Genomic DNA, 20,887 nt, shown 5'->3' with positions numbered 1-20,887 from the left:
CTCGCTGTTGGACGCTTGGCTTTACAGAGGACAGAGTTCGCGTAAACCGCCCTCCTTGAGGGCCTCAGACTCTCCCTGCCGCCTTCCTACCTCCTTCTGCTCCATTCTCCTGCTCCTCGCAGGCAAGCGCTTAGCCGGGTGGGCCCCAAGTTACACGTAAACCGGCCTTCGCGAGGAATGGGGGTGCTCTCTACTCCGTGGGTACACTGTGACCCCTTAGTAATGGCGATGGGGTATTTCGCAACCCCAATGCACATTCGTAAGTTAGGATGAAAAACACTGGGGTCTGGAGGGACCCCGAAACGTCGGAGGAAACAACTCTCAACTTCACATCATCATCATCATCATCGTCGTCTCCTTCTTGGCAGTGTTCGCGTAAACCGGCCTAAGTAAGGACCTCGGACACTCCCTGCCTCCTAGTCCTCCTTCTCCTCGGTTCTCCTGTGCCTCGCTGTCGGACGCTTAGCTTTGGAGAGAGCAGTGTTGGCGTTGGCCTCTATGAGGACCTCGGACGCCCCCTGTATCCTAGTATTAGATTATTCTGTTACTATATGTTACCTTATATATGTAATCAAAGTAGTTGAATTAGAATACTGCTGTAGATCATATTATACCCTTTAATATAGAGCGTGTGATCTGTATGTAGTTTAGTTCTCATTATACTTTTGAGTTAACAGAACATATTCACATATTAGTTCATTAGATAAGTGTGCATCACTCTGTATCCTTGATCTGCTGGGAATGTGTTACACTGTTTTCTTGACATGCTCTATTGTTGAATCATAAAAAGAAGGTTGTAAGCAGGAGACTTGGTGTCTAAGACAGGGGAGATAGACCACATTCCATACCCCCACCTTTCAGAAGAGCAGAAAGACAGGGAGCCGAGGTCATAACTTAGGCGCTGTAAGAGAGAAAGAATGTAATGTTTAGGCTTTTACGACTAGGTGGGGGCCACCAGAGACTATAAGAAGCTGAGTAACCCGTCACCATTTTGAGACTGCTGTGACCCTCTTCATGCATGTCTCCCCATCATGATGGTTCTAAATGTTCTTTGTGTTGAATTGTATGGAAATAAATGATTGTTGATTGAGCATTTATACACCGAGTATTGTCCTTCCTTCAGCCCAAAGATTCAAAGAATTGGGAGATTTCAACACTAGTCCTCCTGCCTCCTGTTCCTCGGTTCTCCTGCTCCTCGCAGGTGAGTGCTTAGCCTTATGGGCCTCGGGTTACGTGTAAACCAGCCTTTGCGAGGACCGGGGATGCTCTCTACTCCACGATTACTATGGGGTCAAAGTGTACCCACAATGGGGTATTTCGCAACCCCAATGCACATTCGTAAGTTACGATGGCAAACACTGGGGTCTGGAGGGACCCCGAACCGCCGGAGCAAACAACTCTCAACTTCACATCATCATAATCATCATCATCATCATCAATGTCTCCTTCTCGGCAGTGTTCGTGTAAACGGGCCTAAGTGAGGACTTCGGACTCTCCCTGCCTCCCCGTCCTGCGACCTCCTTCTGCTCCGTTCTCCTGCTCCTCGCTGGTGAGTGCTTAGCCTAATGGGCCTTGGGTTACGCGTAAACGGGCCTTCGCGAGGACCGGGGATGCTCTCTACTACACGATTACTATGGGGTCAAAGTGTACCCACAATGGGGTATTTCGCAACCCCAATGCACATTCATAAGTTACAATGGCAAACACTGGGGTATGGAGGGACCCCGAACCGCCGGAGCAAACAACTCTCAACTTCACATCATCATCATCATCATCATCATCATCGTCGTCGTCTCCTTCTCGCAGTGTTCCCGTAAACCGGCCTAAGTGAGGACTTCGGACTCTCCCTGCCTCCCCGTCCTGCGACCTCCTTCTGCTCCGTTCTCCTGCTCCTCGCTGGTGAGTGCTTAGCCTAATGGGCCTTGGGTTACGTGTAAACCGGCCTTCGCGAGGACCGGGGATGCTCTCTACTACACGATTACTATGGGGTCAAAGTGTACCCACAATGGGGTATTTCGCAACCCCAATGCACATTCGTAAGTTACGATGGCAAACACTGGGGTCTGGAGGGACCCCGAACCGCCGGAGCAAACAACTCTCAACTTCACATCATCATAATCATCATCATCATCATCAATGTCTCCTTCTCGGCAGTGTTCGTGTAAACGGGCCTAAGTGAGGACTTCGGACTCTCCCTGCCTCCCCGTCCTGCGACCTCCTTCTGCTCCGTTCTCCTGCTCCTCGCAGGGGAGGGCTTAGCCGGACGGGCCTTGGGTTACGCGTAAACGGGCCTAAGTGAGGACCTCGGACTCTCCCTGCCTCCTAGTCCTCCTTCCTCCTTCTGCTCCATTTACCTGCTCCTCGCAGTTGAGTGCTTAGCCTTATGGGCCTCGGGTTACGCGTAAACCGGCCTTCGCGAGGACCGGGGATGCTCTCTACTCCACGATTACTATGGGGTCAAAGTGTACCCACAATGGGGTATTTCGCAACCCCAATACACATTCGTAAGTTACGATGGGCCGGTTTCGCGAACACCCCTATCGGTGAGGACCTTGGGCTCTCCATTGCTCCTCGTCCTCTTTGCTCCTTCTCTACTGTTGTCATGCGCCTCGCTAGTGAACTGAACACACTCACATGACACCCAGACCTTCACAATAAAACAGGAAATGAGAACACCACACCAAGACGCAGACCTGACACTGAGAGACAGACAGAATGACACATGGAACCTGAACTAAACTAAATGTGAGATACAACCGAGAACAAATCCTTAAACATGAAACTCAAATTATAAACATCATAATCATCATAAACACAACAAGAGAACAAGAAAACAATCCCTGATGCAAACTAAAACCAAAACATAATAACCTCAAACATGGAATAACAAAAACATGAAACTCCACATACTGGGTCCAACGGACCCAGACCCGTGACAGTACCCCCCCTCAAAGGGCTGGCTCCCGACAGCCCCAAACAAAAAGCACAAGCACCAAGCCAGGGCGGGCGGAGGGGGCCCAGGAAGGAGGGCCCGAAACACAAAAAACCAGGAGCACGAGAGTCCAGAACCAAAACACGACTGTTCACTAGTCCATAACACAGTCAGGGGGCCGACCATGCACACAGCAACGGCGGCGACGGGCAAACAGTTCTGGGGGCCGACCGTGCACATGGCAACGGCGGCGACGGGCAAACAGTTCAGGAGGCCGACCTCTTGGAAGGTAGTGGCGGCCACTGAGCAGGTCCGGAGGACGGCCGCGATGCCAGCGGCGGCGACGAACTCTTTCCGGAGGCCGTCCCCGAAGGCCATGATGCCATCTTAGAGGCCCGGAAAACGGCCGGCAGAGGCGAGGCGGAACGGGTCGAGCTGGCACTGACGGCGGCGTGGCAACCACAGGACCAGACGAGGCCGGACCAGACGAGGCTGGACCAGACGAGGCCGGACCAGACGAAGGCGGAGCTGAAGCTGGACCAGACGAAGGCGGAGCTGAAGCTGGACCAGACGTGGATGAAGACACGGAGGCTGGACCAGACGAAGGCGGAGCTGAAGCTGAAGCAGAGGCCGGACCAGGCGCAGACGAAGCTGAAGCAGAGGCCGGACCAGGCGTAGCAGAAGCAGAAGTTGGACCAGCGGATGACGAGGCGGCTGCAGGTGGCGGCTGAACGGGCTCCTCGGGCCCTCCAGCGGAGACAGGAGGCTGAACGGGCCCCTCGGACCCTCCAGCGAACACGGGTGGCTGAACAGGCCCCTCGGACCCTCCAGCGAACACGGGTGGCTGAACGGGCCCCTCGGACCCTCCAGCTGACGAGGCATGAGGCTGGACGGGCCCCTCGGGCCCCCCAGCTGACGTGGCATGAGGCTGGACGGGCTCCTCGGGCCCCCCAGCTGACGTGGCATGAGGCTGGATGGGCTCCTCGGGCCCTCCAGCTGACGTGGCATGAGGCTGGACGGGCTCCTCGGGCCCTCCAGCAGACGTGGCTTGAAGCTGGACGGGCTCCTCGGGCCCTCCAGCAGACGTGGCTTGAAGCTGGACGGGCTCCACGGGCCCTCCAGCAGCCGACACTTGAGGCTGGCTGGGTTCTCCTAAACCCCCAGCAGACGACACTTGAGGCTGGCTGGGTTCTCCTAAACCCCCAGCAGACGACACTTGAGGCTGGCTGGGTTCTCCTAAACCCCCAGCAGACGACACTTGAGGCTGGCCGGGCTCCTCAGGCCCTCCAGCCGACGAGGCAGGACGCTGGCTGGGTTCACCTGAACCCCCAGCTAACATGACTTGAGACTGGACAGGCTCCTCAGGCCCTCCAGTGGAACCAGTCTCCGAAGCAGCAGGTATGGAGACCTCTGCCAGTGTGGACACTGGCTGGGACTGAGCAGCACAGTGGCTAGACTCAGGCAGCAACAGTGGGATACAGTCCTCAGAGGGCTGAAAGTGTTCCCCAATACACTCAGCAGAGGACTGAGGCGGACGGGTGAACTCACTTGAACTCTCAGGGGGTGCTGAGAGCCGAGACTGTTCTGGTGAGTTCTCCGGTGAGGCTGCTGGTGCTGGCGTCTTGACCTCTAGGGGTCCAGAGTTGGCTGGTGACTGACACCCAGCCTCTGGGGAGGCCCTAGAGGGAGCAACTGTCTCTGAGGTGGCCAGCTTAAATGAACCAGCAAAAGTTTGTGTGGAGTGTGTTCCCTGCTTGTAATGAGGCTGTGAGGATAAAGGCTGGGTAAATGAGTGGACAGGCTGCTGAACTGGTGGCAACTGAGCTACAGGTAGCGAAGTAGTAACAGGTGGTGGAGTGGCTGGCTGAACTGATAATAAGGCTGATGAATCTCTTGCCAACTGAGCTATTGACTGGGCTATGGACTGTAACATGGTGTCTACTGGGTCTGACTGTGACTGTAATGGAAGTGATGATTGAGCGGCTGACTGAGTTAGCGACTGCTGGGCAGCTAACTGAGCTACCGGCTGAGCAGCTGACTCAACGAACACAGCCCCGGTATAAACAGTCATATGAACTGGTGAAACAGACGGAGCGTCTTTTCCACTCACCACAGCCGGCAGTTCCGAAGTCCTAATCTCCGGCTGTGGGGCGACGCGCTGACGGCGCGATCGTCGCTTCCTCCCGGGCAAAACCTCCGGCGAGCCGGGCAAAACCTCCGCGTCCGGCTGGGTTGGGAAGCGGTAGCGGCTGGTGGGTGTAGGTGAAGTTCGTGAAGGATGAAGTCTTGCACGAGTGGGTGTAGCGAGTCCAATAGCCAGGGATAATCCGTGAGCAGCTGTTGCAGTCTGGCTTCCAGAACGTGGAGGAATGCTTCTCCCTCATGCTCTAGCCACAGGTTGATTATTTTTGAAGCGGAGTTCGTGATGAGGTCCCGAAGCTCCGTGGGTGGGGTGAATGCCGCTGGATCCATATCTGGCTGGTCCGTACTGTCACAGCGAGTGAGATGAGCCGTGTGGAGGAAATGAAGGAGGATCCAAATGCAGACAGTCGTGAAGGTGTAAAGGTGGTTTATTGAACATGAAAGTAAATACAAACGGCAAATGGAGCTAGAACTAAACTATACTGGGATCAACTAAACTACAGAGCACAAACCTTAACGAGAACGACCAGAAGAGACTAACGGCGGACAGCAGGGAGAACACACGGGTGAGACATGGTAGAAACGCAGATGAGGCAGGGTGGAATACACAGACGGACCAGCAACTACAATAACGGAGGACATGACTTAAATACACCCAGAGAAACACAGGGGAATTACACACAGGTGGTGGACACAGCTGAGAATGATCAACAAGACGAGACAGAGGTAAAACTGAACACACTCACATGAGACCCAGACCTTCACAATAAAACAGGAAATGAGAACACCACACCAAGACGCAGACCTGACACTGAGAGACAGACAGAATGACACATGGAACCTGAACTAAACTAAATGTGAGATACAACCGAGAACAAATCCTTAAACATGAAACTCAAATTATAAACATCATAATCATCATAAACACAACAAGAACAAGAAAACAATCCCTGATGCAAACTAAAACCAAAACATAATAACCTCAAACATGGAATAACAAAAACATGAAACTCCACATACTGGGTCCAACGGACCCAGACCCGTGACAGAGACAACATATTGGACTTGGTCTACACACAGGAAAAAGGAGCATACAAAGCCATCCCCCTCCCCCACATCGGCACCTCTGATCACCTCACTGTTATGCTAATGCCAGCATACAGACAGAGAGTGAAGGTCATCAAACCTGTTATGAAAGAGGTAAGAGTGTGGCCACAGGAGGCCACCTCTGCTCTTCAAGACTGCTTTGGGTCAACTGATTGGGACATATTCAAGGAAGCAGCCACCTACAATAACATCATAGACATCGAGGAGTACACAGACACAGTGAGCTCATACATCACCAAATGCATTGATGATGTAACACAAGTGAAAAGTATCACAACTCGAGCCAACCGGAAGCCATGGCTAACAGGAGATGTCCACAGGCTGCTGAAGGCCAGAGACAAGGCCTTCAGAGCTGGGGATGAAATAGGCCTGAGAACAGCGAGAGCCAACCTGTCCCGTGGCATCAGGAAAGCGAAACAGGACTACACACACAAGATAACCTCCCACTTCAATGATAGCAAGGACGCAAGAAGCCTATGGCAAGGCATCCAGGCTATTACAGACTACAAGCCTGTAGCGCGTAGCTGTGAGAGCGACACCACTCTGCTCAACAACCTGAACAGCTTCTTTGCACGATTTGAAGCACAGAACAACACACGCCCACAGAAAACACCACCACCTCCACACGACCAGCCTCTGTGCCTGTCTGCTGCCAGCGTGAAGAGGACACTCATCACCATCAACGCCCGGAAAGCAGCGGGTCCAGATAACATCCCTGGTAGTGTGCTGAAAGACTGTGCAGAGGAGCTGAAGAATGTCTTCACAGACATCTTTAACACCTCCCTGAGGCAAGCCACTGTCCCATCATGCTTCAAGACTGCCACCATCATACCTGTGCCAAAGAAACCATCCCCAGCCTGTTTCAATGACTACCACCCGGTGGCACTGACACCCATTATTATGAAGTGCTTTGAACGACTAGTCATGTCACACATCAAATCCACCCTACCTCCCACCCTGGACCCACACCAGTTCGCATACAGAGCGAAACGATCCACAGAGGATGCAATCTGCTCTGCCCTCCACCCAGCCCTAACTCATCTGGACAAGAAAGACTCATATGTGAGAATGCTGTTCATAGACTTTAGCTCAGCATTCAACACCATAATACCACAACAACTCATCTGTAAACTGGACAGACTGGGCCTCAGCACCTCCCTCTGCAACTGGCTGCTGGATTTCCTCAGCCAGAGGCCTCAAGCGGTGCGTGTGGGCAACAAGGTCTCAAACAGCATCACCCTGAGCACGGGGGCTCCACAAGGCTGTGTGCTCAGTCCTCTGCTCTTCACCCTGTTGACACATGACTGCACACCAACCTACAGCTCCAACCACCTTGTGAAGTTTGCGGACGACACAACGCTGGTGGGGCTCATCACCAAGGGTGATGAGACCCACTACAGGAAAGAGGTTGAGCTCCTGACCACGTGGTGCAGAGACAACAACCTCCTGCTAAATGTTAGTAAGACCAAGGAGATTATTGTCAACTTCCAGAGAGGCCACACCTGTCACCCCCCATTGACCATCGACGGCGCTGCGGTGGAGAGGGTGAGCAGCACCAAGTTCCTGGGGGTGCACATCAGTGAGGACCTCTCTTGGACCACCAACACAGCATCACTGGCCAAGAAAGCACAACAGCGCCTCTACTTCCTGTGCAAACTCAAGCGGGCAAGTGCTCCACCACCCATCCTGACTACATTCTACAGAGGAACTATTGAAAGTATCCTCTCCAGCTGCATCACTGTGTGGGGCGGTAGCTGCACTGACTATAACAGAAAAGCTCTACAACGCATTGTGAGAACAGCTGAGAGGATAGTTGGTGTACCACTCCCCTCCCTGCAAGACATTTACACCACTCGCCTCACCCGCAAAGCCATCACAATTGTCAACGATGCAACCCACCCCGCGCACTGTCTGTTCAGCCTCCTGCCCTCTGGAAAGAGATACAGAAGTCTCCACTCCCGCACTACCAGGCTCACCAACAGCTTCATCCACCAGGCTGTGAGACTGCTGAACTCTCTTCCCTCCCGGCTCCCAGCCAGCAGAATCACCAGATTGGCAGAAGTATAGGAAGACAGATTGGACTCTACTCCCCCCCCACCCACGCACACTCTCCAACAAGGAAACACTCTCTGAACCAAGAACTGAAAACATTCCTGACTTGCATAGCAATTGCACACACCTGCTGCTATATATATATTTTTAGTATTTCTTTTAGCACTATTTATATTATTATATTACTATTTATTACCTTATTGTTAGGGCTGTTTTTGTTGTGCATCTGCACCTTATTGTTGTCAATGTCTACGCATGGGACAGTGTGAAACGTAATTTCAATTCCTTTGTATGGCAAGTACATTTGAAGAAATTGACAAATAAAAGTATTCTATTCTATTCTATTCTATTCTGGGGCTGTCTTTTGGATGAAATAGATGAAATGGTGGATTTCAATGGAGGAAACCACCACACCAACGAGATGTATAAGGCGGCCCAGAAGAAACTCGAAGGAGAAAGGCTGAAGAGGAGACAGGAGGAAGAACAAAGACAAAAAAGCCTCAGTTGTATCGTGAGTGTAATTTCAAATAAAATAAAATAAAACTCAGAACCGTCTTTGTGTTGTATTCTTCTTTTCCTTCTTCTTCATCTTCTTCTTCTTATTATTATTATCATTATTATCATTATTGTGATTATGCTTCATTTTTATGTACTGGGGTATCAATGACCCCCACGCTGCCGCAGCAGCTTCTGTGCGTGGCCCCCAAGTGCTACGTTTTCTTTCCCGATCCCCTGACGAACCCATTAGAATCGCTCTGGGGCACTCTTCGACCCCAAATGATCGTTCTGTTTTTTTTTCATTTTCATTCACCTGTCTCTACTGAGGGTGGGGTACTTTGGGACCCCCGGGGTCTAGGGCTGCCCCGAAGGGGAGCACAAGGGTTAACAGCGGCCTCCCATGGACGAACATGACAGAGACTGCCTGAAACTAGGAGAAAAATTGAAACGGGAGTGGCATTCAGGGAGGGAAACGTGGGTGTACGGGGTGCAGGAGCCAACCCTGATGCGCGGCCTGTGAAATGCGACCCAGGGGTACTTTGGGACCCCCGGGGTCTGGGGCTTCCCCGAAGGGGAGCACAAGGGTTAATAATAATACACACCGTTACAGATCCGAGTGAATGACTTTATTTTCTCTGGAAATACTTCACATATATCAGACATTTTAGGATGATTCATACAGCTGTACGGTTAGTAGAGATAACTGACTGACATAAGTAATCTGATTACATAAGTAATCTGATTACATAAGTAATCTGATTACTTACTTATACTTAATAATAATACACACAGTTAGAGATGCGAGTGAATGACTTTATTTTCTCTGGAAATACTTCACATATATCAGACATTTTAGGATGATTCATACAGCTATACGGTTAGTAGAGATAACTGACTGACATAAGTAATCTGATTACATAAGTAATCTGATTACATAAGTAATCTGATTACTTATACTTAGTAATAATACACACCGTTACAGATGCGAGAGAATGACTTTATTTTCTCTGGAAATACTTCACATATATCAGACATTTTAGGATGATTCATACAGATATACGGTTAGTAGAGATAACTGACTGACATAAGTAATCTGACTACATAAGTAATCTGATTACATAAGTAATCTGATTACTTACTTATACTTAGTAACAATACACACCGTTACAGATCCGAGTGAATGACTTTATTTTCTCTGGAAATACTTCACATATATCAGACATTTCAGGATGATTCATACAGATATACGGTTAGTAGAGATAACTGACTGACATAAGTAATCTGATTACATAAGTAATCTGATTACTTACTTATACTTAGTAATAATACACACCGTTACAGATGCGAGTGAATGACTTTATTTTCTCTGGAAATACTTCACATATATCAGACATTTTAGGATGATTCATACAGCTATACGGTTAGTAGAGATAACTGACTGACATAAGTAATCTGATTACATAAGTAATCTGATTACTTACTTATACTTAATAATAATACACACCGTTACAGATGCGAGTGAATGACTTTATTTTCTCTGGAAATACTTCACATATATCAGACATTTTAGGATGAGTCATACAGCTATACGGTTAGTAGAGATAACTGACTGACATAAGTAATCTGATTACATAAGTAATCTGATTACTTACTTATACTTAATAATAATACACACCGTTACAGATCCTGTCACGGTTTGCCGGGGCAAGCCGTGTGGAGTTGGAGAAAGGACCCAAAAGGCGGCAGCTCTGGTGCAGGTGAGTATTTATTTACAGGAGTGGGTACAAACAGCAATGGTGAGTGAACATGAAACCGGAAACCTAAACTGGGGTAACTAACAACACAAACCAGAAACGTAGATGCAGGGAGGTCCGAGGAAATACATACGGGGAGACGAGGGGAAACAACACAGATGAAGCAGCAGCTACCATGACAGAAGACACAACTTAAATACACTCAGAGAACACAGGGAGATTACACGCAGGTAGGGGACACAGCTGGGAGTGATTAACGTGACGAGACTAGGGAGGCAAACTGAAAACACTCACATAAGACGCAGACCTTCACAATAAAAAAGGAAACACATACACGATATGACATAACACACCATATGATTACATAAGTAATCTGATTACTTACTTATACTTAATAATAATACACACAGTTACAGATCCGAGTAAATGACTTTATTTTCTCTGGAAATACTTCACATATATCAGACATTTTAGGATGATTCATACAGATATACGGTTAGTAGAGATAACTGACTGACATAAGTAATCTGATTACATAAGTAATCTGATTACTTACTCATGCTTAATAATAATACACACAGATCCGAGTGAATGACTTCATTTTCTCTGGAAAAGTACTTCACATATATCAGACATTTTAGGATGATTCATACAGATATACGGTTAGTAGAGATAACTGACTGACATTGGTAATCTGATTATGTGAGTAATCTGATTACATAAGTAATCTGATTACATAAGTAATCTGAATACCTACTTATACTTAATAATAATACACACAGTTACAGATGCGAGTGAATGACTTTATTTTCTCTGGAAATACTTCACATATATCAGACATTTTAGGATGATTCATACAGATATATGGTTAGTAGAGATAACTGACTGACATAAGTAATCTGATTACATAAGTAATCTGATTACATAAGTAATCTGATTCCTTACTTATACTTAATAATAATACACACAGTTACAGATCCGTGTGAATGACTTTATTTTCTCTGGAAATACTTGACATATATCAGACATTTTAGGATGATTTATACAGCTATACGGTTAGTAGAGATAACTGACTGACATAAGTAATGTGATTACATAAGTAATGTGATTACATAAGTAATCTGATTCCTTACTTATACTTAATAATAATACACACAGTTACAGATCCGAGTGAATGACTTTATTTTCTCTGGAAATACTTCACATATATCAGACATTTCAGGATGATTCATACAGATATACGGTTAGTAGAGATAACTGACTGACATAAGTAATCTGATTACATAAGTAATCTAATTACTTACTTATACTTAATAATAATACACAGTTACAGATCCGAGTGAATGAATTCATTTTCTCTGGAAATACTTCACATATATCAGACATTTTAGGATGATTCATACAGATATACGGTTAGTAGAGATAACTGACTGACATAAGTAATCTGATTACATAAGTAATCTGATTACTTACTTATACTTAGTAATAATACAAACAGTTACAGATCCGAGTGAATGACTTTATTTTCTCTGGAAATATTTCACATATATCAGTCATTTAAGGATGATTCATACAGATATACGGTTAGTAGAGATAACTGACTGACATAAGTAATCTGATTACATAAGTAATCTGATTACATAAATAGTCTGATTACTTACTTATACTTAATAATAATACACACAGTTACAGATCCGAGTGAATGACTTTATTTACTGTGGAAATACTTCACATATTTTAGACATTTTAGGATGATTCATATAGATATACGGTTAGTAGAGATAACTGACTGACATAAGTAATCTGATTACATAAGTAATCTGATTACTTACTTATGCTTAGTAATAATACACACCGTTACAGATGCGAGGGAATGACTTTATTTTCTCTGGAAATACTTCACATATATCAGACATTTTAGGATGATTCATACAGATATACGGTTAGTAGAGATAACTGACTGACATAAGTAATCTGATTACATAAGTAATCTGATTACTTACTTATACTTAATAATAATACACACAGTTACAGATCCGAGTGAATGAATTCATTTTCTCTGGAAATACTTCACATATATCAGACATTTTAGGTTAATTCATACAGATATACGGTTAGTAGAGATAACTGACCGACATAAGTAGTGTGATTACATGAGTAATGTGATTACATAAGTAATCTGATTCCTTACTTATACTCAATAATAATACACACAGTTACAGATCCGTGTGAATGACTTTATTTTCTCTGGAAATACTTCACATATATCAGACATTTTAGGATGATTCATACAGATATACGGTTAGTAGAGATAACTGACTGACATAAGTAATCTGATTACATAAGTAATCTGATTACTTGCTTATACTTAATAATAATACACACCGTTACAGATGCGAGTGAATGACTTTATTTTCTCTGGAAAAAACTTCACATATATCAGACATTTTAAGATGATTCATATAGATATATGTTAGTAGAGATAACTGACTGACATAAGTTATCTGACTACATAAGCAATCTGATTACATAAATAATCTGATTACATAGTTAATCTGATTACATAAGTAATCTGATTACTTACTTATACTTAACAATAATACAGACAGTTACACATGCGAGTGAATGACTTTATTTTCTCTGGAAATACTTCACATATATCAGACATTTCAGGATGATTCATACAGATATACGGTTAGTAGAGATAACTGACTGACATAAGTAATCTGATTACATAAGTAATCTGATTACATAAGTAATCTGATTACTTGCTTATACTTAACAATAATACAGACAGTTACAGATGCGACTGAATGACTTTATTTTCTCTGGAAATACTTCACATATATCAGACATTTTAGGATGATTCATACAGATATACGGTTAGTAGAGATAACTGACTGACATAAGTAATCTGATTACATAAGTAATCTGATTACATAAGTAATCTGATTACTTACTTATACTTAACAATAATACACACAGTTACAGATCCGAGTGAATGAATTTATTTACTCTGGAAATACTTCACATATATCAGACATTTTAGGATAATTCATACAGATATACGGTTAGTAGAGATAACTGACTGACATAAGTAATCTGATTACATAAGTAATCTGATTACATAAGTAATGTGATTACATAAGCAATGTGATTACATAAGTAATCTGATTCCTTACTTATACTTAATAATAATACACACAGTTACTGATCCGTGTGAATGACTTTATTTTCTCTGGAAATACTTCACATATTTTAGACATTTTAGGATGATTCATACAGATATACGGTTAGTAGAGATAACTGACTGACATAAGTAATCTGATTACATAAGTAATCTGATTACATAAGTAATCTGATTTCTTACTTATACTTAATAATAACACAGACAGTTACAGATGGGAGTGAATGACTTTATTTTCTCTGGAAATACTTCACATATATCAGCATTTCAGGATTATTCATACAGATATACGGTTAGTAGAGATAACTGACTGACATAAGTAATCTGATTACATAAGTAATCTGATTACTTACTTATACTTAATAATAATACACACAGTTACAGATCCGAGTGAATGAATTAATTTTCTCTGGAAATACTTCACATATATCAGACATTTTAGGTTAATTCATACAGATATACGGTTAGTAGAGATAACTGACTGACATAAGTAATCTGATTACATAAGTAATGTGATTACAAAAGTAATCTGATTCCGTACTTATACTCAATAATAATACACACAGTTACAGATCCGTGTGAATGACTTTATTTTCTCTGGAAATACTTGACATATATCAGACATTTTAGGATGATTTATACAGATATACAGTTAGTAGAGATAACTGACTGACATAAGTAATCGGATTACATAAGTAATCTGATTACTTACTTATACTTAATAATAATACACACAGTTACAGAACCGAGTGAATGACTATTTTCTCTGGAAATACTTCACATATATCAGACATTTTAGGATGATTCATACAGATATACGGTTAGTAGAGATAACTGACTGACATAAGTAATCTGATTACATAAGTAATCTGATTACATAAGTAATCTGATTACTTACTTATACTTAGTAATAATACACACCGTTACAGATGCGAGTGAATGACTTTATTTTCTCTGGAAATACTTCACATATATCAGACATTTTAGGATGATTCATACAGATATACGGTTAGTAGAGATAACTGACTGACATAAGTAATCTGATTACATAAGTAATGCGATTACATAAGTAATCTGATTCCTTACTTATACTTAATAATAATACACACAGTTACAGATCCGAGTGAATGACTTTATTTTCTCTGGAAATACTTCACATATATCAGACATTTTAGGATGATTCATACAGATATACGGTTAGTAGAGATAACTGACTGACATAAGTAATCTGATTACATAAGTAATGCGATTACATAAGTAATCTGATTCCTTACTTATACTTAATAATAATACACACAGTTACAGATCCGAGTGAATGACTTTATTTTCTCTGGAAATACTTCACATATTTTAGACATTTTAGGATGATTCATACAGATATACGGTTAGTAGAGATAACTGACTGACACAAGTAAACTGATTACATAAGTAATCTGATTACTTACTTATACTTAATAATAATACACACAGTTACAGATCCGAGTGAATGAATTCATTTTCTCTGGAAATACTTCACATATATCAGACATTTTAGGTTAATTCATACAGATATACGGTTAGTAGAGATAACTGACCGACATAAGTAGTGTGATTACATGAGTAATGTGATTACATAAGTAATCTGATTCCTTACTTATACTCAATAATAATACACACAGTTACAGATCCGTGTGAATGACTTTATTTTCTCTGGAAATACTTCACATATATCAGACATTTTAGGATGATTCATACAGATATACGGTTAGTAGAGATAACTGACTGACATAAGTAATCTGATTACATAAGTAATCTGATTACTTGCTTATACTTAATAATAATACACACCGTTACAGATGCGAGTGAATGACTTTATTTTCTCTGGAAAAAACTTCACATATATCAGACATTTTAAGATGATTCATATAGATATATGTTAGTAGAGATAACTGACTGACATAAGTTATCTGACTACATAAGCAATCTGATTACATAAATAATCTGATTACATAGTTAATCTGATTACATAAGTAATCTGATTACTTACTTATACTTAACAATAATACAGACAGTTACACATGCGAGTGAATGACTTTATTTTCTCTGGAAATACTTCACATATATCAGACATTTCAGGATGATTCATACAGATATACGGTTAGTAGAGATAACTGACTGACATAAGTAATCTGATTACAAAAGTAATCTGATTACATAAGTAATCTGATTACTTACTTATACTTAACAATAATACAGACAGTTACAGATGCGAGTGAATGACTTTATTTTCTCTGGAAATACTTCACATATATCAGACATTTTAGGATGATTCATACAGATATACGGTTAGTAGAGATAACTGACTGACATAAGTAATCTGATTACATAAGTAATCTGATTACATAAGTAATCTGATTACTTACTTATACTTAACAATAATACACACAGTTACAGATCCGAGTGAATGAATTTATTTACTCTGGAAATACTTCACATATATCAGACATTTTAGGATAATTCATACAGATATACGGTTAGTAGAGATAACTGACTGACATAAGTAATCTGATTACATAAGTAATCTGATTACATAAGTAATGTGATTACATAAGCAATGTGATTACATAAGTAATCTGATTCCTTACTTATACTTAATAATAATACACACAGTTACTGATCCGTGTGAATGACTTTATTTTCTCTGGAAATACTTCACATATTTTAGACATTTTAGGATGATTCATACAGATATACGGTTAGTAGAGATAACTGACTGACATAAGTAATCTGATTACATAAGTAATCTGATTACATAAGTAATCTGATTTCTTACTTATACTTAATAATAACACAGACAGTTACAGATGGGAGTGAATGACTTTATTTTCTCTGGAAATACTTCACATATATCAGCATTTCAGGATTATTCATACAGATATACGGTTAGTAGAGATAACTGACTGACATAAGTAATCTGATTACATAAGTAATCTGATTACTTACTTATACTTAATAATAATACACACAGTTACAGATCCGAGTGAATGAATTAATTTTCTCTGGAAATACTTCACATATATCAGACATTTTAGGTTAATTCATACAGATATACGGTTAGTAGAGATAACTGACTGACATAAGTAATCTGATTACATAAGTAATGTGATTACAAAAGTAATCTGATTCCGTACTTATACTCAATAATAATACACACAGTTACAGATCCGTGTGAATGACTTTATTTTCTCTGGAAATACTTGACATATATCAGACATTTTAGGATGATTTATACAGATATACAGTTAGTAGAGATAACTGACTGACATAAGTAATCGGATTACATAAGTAATCTGATTACTTACTTATACTTAATAATAATACACACAGTTACAGAACCGAGTGAATGACTATTTTCTCTGGAAATACTTCACATATATCAGACATTTTAGGATGATTCATAGATATACGGTTAGTAGAGATAACTGACTGACATAAGTAATCTGATTACATAAGTAATCTGATTACATAAGTAATCTGATTACTTACTTATACTTAGTAATAATACACACCGTTACAGATGCGAGTGAATGACTTTATTTTCTCTGGAAATACTTCACATATATCAGACATTTTAGGATGATTCATACAGATATACGGTTAGTAGAGATAACTGACTGACATAAGTAATCTGATTACATAAGTAATGCGATTACATAAGTAATCTGATTCCTTACTTATACTTAATAATAATACACACAGTTACAGATCCGAGTGAATGACTTTATTTTCTCTGGAAATACTTCACATATATCAGACATTTTAGGATGATTCATACAGATATACGGTTAGTAGAGATAACTGACTGACATAAGTAATCTGATTACATAAGTAATGCGATTACATAAGTAATCTGATTCCTTACTTATACTTAATAATAATACACACAGTTACAGATCCGAGTGAATGACTTTATTTTCTCTGGAAATACTTCACATATTTTAGACATTTTAGGATGATTCATACAGATATACGGTTAGTAGAGATAACTGACTGACACAAGTAATCTGATTACATAAGTAATCTGATTTCTTACTTATACTTAATAATAACACAGACAGTTACAGATGGGAGTGAATGACTTTATTTTCTCTGGAAATACTTCACATATATCAGACATTTCAGGATGATTCATACAGATATACGGTTAGTAGAGATAACTGACTGACATAAGTAATGTGATTACATAAGTAATCTGATTACTTACTTATACTTAACCCTTGTGCATCCTGGACCAAAAAAAAAAAAGAAGGGGTGGGGGGGGGGGTCACGCAGACTCTCCCTGCCGCCTTCCTACCTCCTTCTGCTCCATTCTCCTGCTCCTCGCAGGTAAGCGCTTAGCCGGGTGGGCCCCAAGTTACGCGTAAACCGGCCTTCGCGAGGAATGTGGGTGCTCTCTACTCCGTGGGTACACTGTGACCCCTTAGTAATGGGGATGGGGTATTTCGCAACCCCAATACACATTCGTAAGTTACGATGGCAAACACTGGGGTCTGGAGGGACCCCTATGGAAGAAATATAGTATCATCAGAATTCAAGTATTTTTAGACATTGAATTTATGACACTGAATTTTTATCCTCCAAATTTCCCTGCAAAAATATTCACCTGCAAAAATTCACCTGCAAAAAATTCACCTGCAAAAATTCACCTGCAAAAAATTCACCTGCAAAAATTCACCTGCAAAAAATTCACCTGAAAAAAATTCACCTGCAAAAATTCACCTGAAAAAAATTCACCTGCAAAAATTCACCTGCAAAAATTCAACTGCAAAAGTGATGAACTTTAATGACCCAAGCCAGAGCAATCAGCACCAGATCGAGTCGAGTGGCTCTCAGCCAATTAAATTACGCTGTTTGATCACATGACACCGTTAGCCAGCAGTGTGTCTCCTAAAAGAGAGCTGTTTAAAGATGAGTGATTAAGTTTTTCTCCTAAATAGAGATCATTACAGAACGCCTAGTCCTACTTAAAATCCCATTTATTATTATTTTTTTAATCATCTACTCGAACTAAGGAAAACGTTTGACTAACTCAAAGACAATTTCCACGCCTCCCCTGCCTGACTGCAGAGGCAGTTTTGAATTTAGGAGCGCCAAGATGGCAGCGGCAAACCCTGGCGGCTCTCCGGTGAGTATATATATTTTTTTATCTTCAAGTTTGTCTTTTGAAACCTTAATTGTATTTAAATCCGTTGCTCACGTATAAAGTACACAAACGGGGTCTTTGCTCAACTCGTCTGAGGCGTGTCTCACTAAGCGCTACATGCTAGCATCCTGCTAACCGAGCTACCCTTTACATGCTGTGCTTTAGAAAATAGGATACTCGTTAAAAAATACTCCGCAGATATTGATAGATAGACGAACACTGCAAATATAATGTTGGAAACGAGAACGGCCTTTGGTGAAGGGGTAAAATACACCATGAATAGAGCCATAGAGTGAATGGCTGCCATGGTTGCAGAACAGCCTGATTTAATGACAAGAATGGGGAAGAGTGAGGTGAAGTGAACCACAGCCACAAAACACGGTCAGACAAGGCGGCAAAAGGGCAGTGATCTGTCCGTCAGTATGAAGTTGGTGTGTGCTTTGGTGAACAAAAACTCCAGACTGGTAGCAGGAAGATGGGAGACTCGTGTTTCACTGGAATAGTGGTGAATTAAAACATCCTTTGTTGGGGACATTTCGGTGTAAATGCATCCATACAGGCAAGACAGAGGCAGACTAGACAGTGAAGAAAACAAGGCAAACATTAGAAATATAAAAACGGAAATATAGGATGAGTCGGGGATGAGTTCCTGCCCCAAGTGGAGGAGTTCAAGTATCTCGGGGTCTTGTTCGCGAGTGATGGGAGAAGGGAGCCGGAGATCGACAGACGGATTGGGGCTGCAGCTGCAGTAATGCGGACGCTGCACCGGTCCGTCGTGGTGAAGAGGGAGCTGAGTGTAAAAGCGAAGCTCTCAATTTACCGGTCGATCTACGTCCCTACCCTCACCTATGGCCACGAGCTGTGGGTAGTGACCGAAAGAATGAGATCGCGGATACAAGCGGCAGAAATGAGCTTCCTCCGAAGGGTGGCTGGCCTCTCCCTTAGAGATAGGGTGAGAAGGTCGGCCATCCGGGAGGGGCTCAGAGTAGAGCAGCTGCTGCTCCACATCGAAAGGAGCCAGCTGAGGTGGTTCGGGCATCTGACAAGGATGCCCCCTGGGCGCCTCCTGGGTGAGGTGTTCCAGGCATGTCCCACCGGGAGGAGGCCCCGGGGCAGACCCAGGACACGCTGGAGAGATTATATCTCTCGGCTGGCCTGGGAACGTCTTGGTATTCCCCCGGATAAGCTGGAGGTGGTGGCTGGGGAGAGGGAGGTCTGGGCCTCTTTGCTTAGGCTGCTGCCCCCGCGACCCGGCCTCGGATAAAGCGGATGAAGATGGATGGATATATAGGATTAATATAACATACAATTAGGGAAAATGTAAGGAACACAATGTAAATGATATTGTAAAGTCATTAAAACGGCATACTCTGATTAAAAGAAACACATAATTGGGTAGGATAATAACAATAATAATGTTAAAAAACATGTACAAGATGGGTATGTATACTTGTAGCCAGAATACTATAAAGTTGTAGCATGCCAGACCATCTTGATTGAATGTAACTTCGCTCCACACAAGTTTTATGGTAGACATATTCATATTGGTATCTAATAAATGATTAATTCTTAGATTTTATTGAACGTTAATTTATAAATTGTTTCTGTCTTTATGTGTTTGTTTCAGATTATGCAAGATGAAATTATTCAGTCAGCAAGACACTTGCTGCAGTTGCTGACATCATCCAACTGAACTGCTGCTGTGATGAATCAGAATACAAGGTTTACTTTAGCAAGACTTATGAGTTAATGCTACATTTAACTAAATTGTTATATATTTTGTGTCCAATATTGTCTCCATATGATTTTGTTTTTTGCAACATCTTGCAGAGAACAGAGTCAAGGTACCAGCTTGGTCAACCCTAAAAGACCATCTGTTCAATGACCAGGTGAAAAAGTCATAAACTAAACACTCTGCATGAGCATGGAATTTAGGATGCAACTTTATATCTTACCTGCTCTACACTCAGGGCTTGAATTACAACAACAGTCAATCACATAAAAAAATATACTTTTGGTAGTTCTGTGTCTCT

Source organism: Diplotaxodon limnothrissa, linkage group LG6, assembly GCF_057381915.1.
Source record: "Diplotaxodon limnothrissa isolate DT_005_m linkage group LG6, D_limnothrissa_male_GT1.1, whole genome shotgun sequence".
Taxonomy (NCBI): Eukaryota; Metazoa; Chordata; class Actinopteri; order Cichliformes; family Cichlidae; genus Diplotaxodon; species Diplotaxodon limnothrissa.
Note: the sequence above shows the minus strand (reverse complement) of the source record.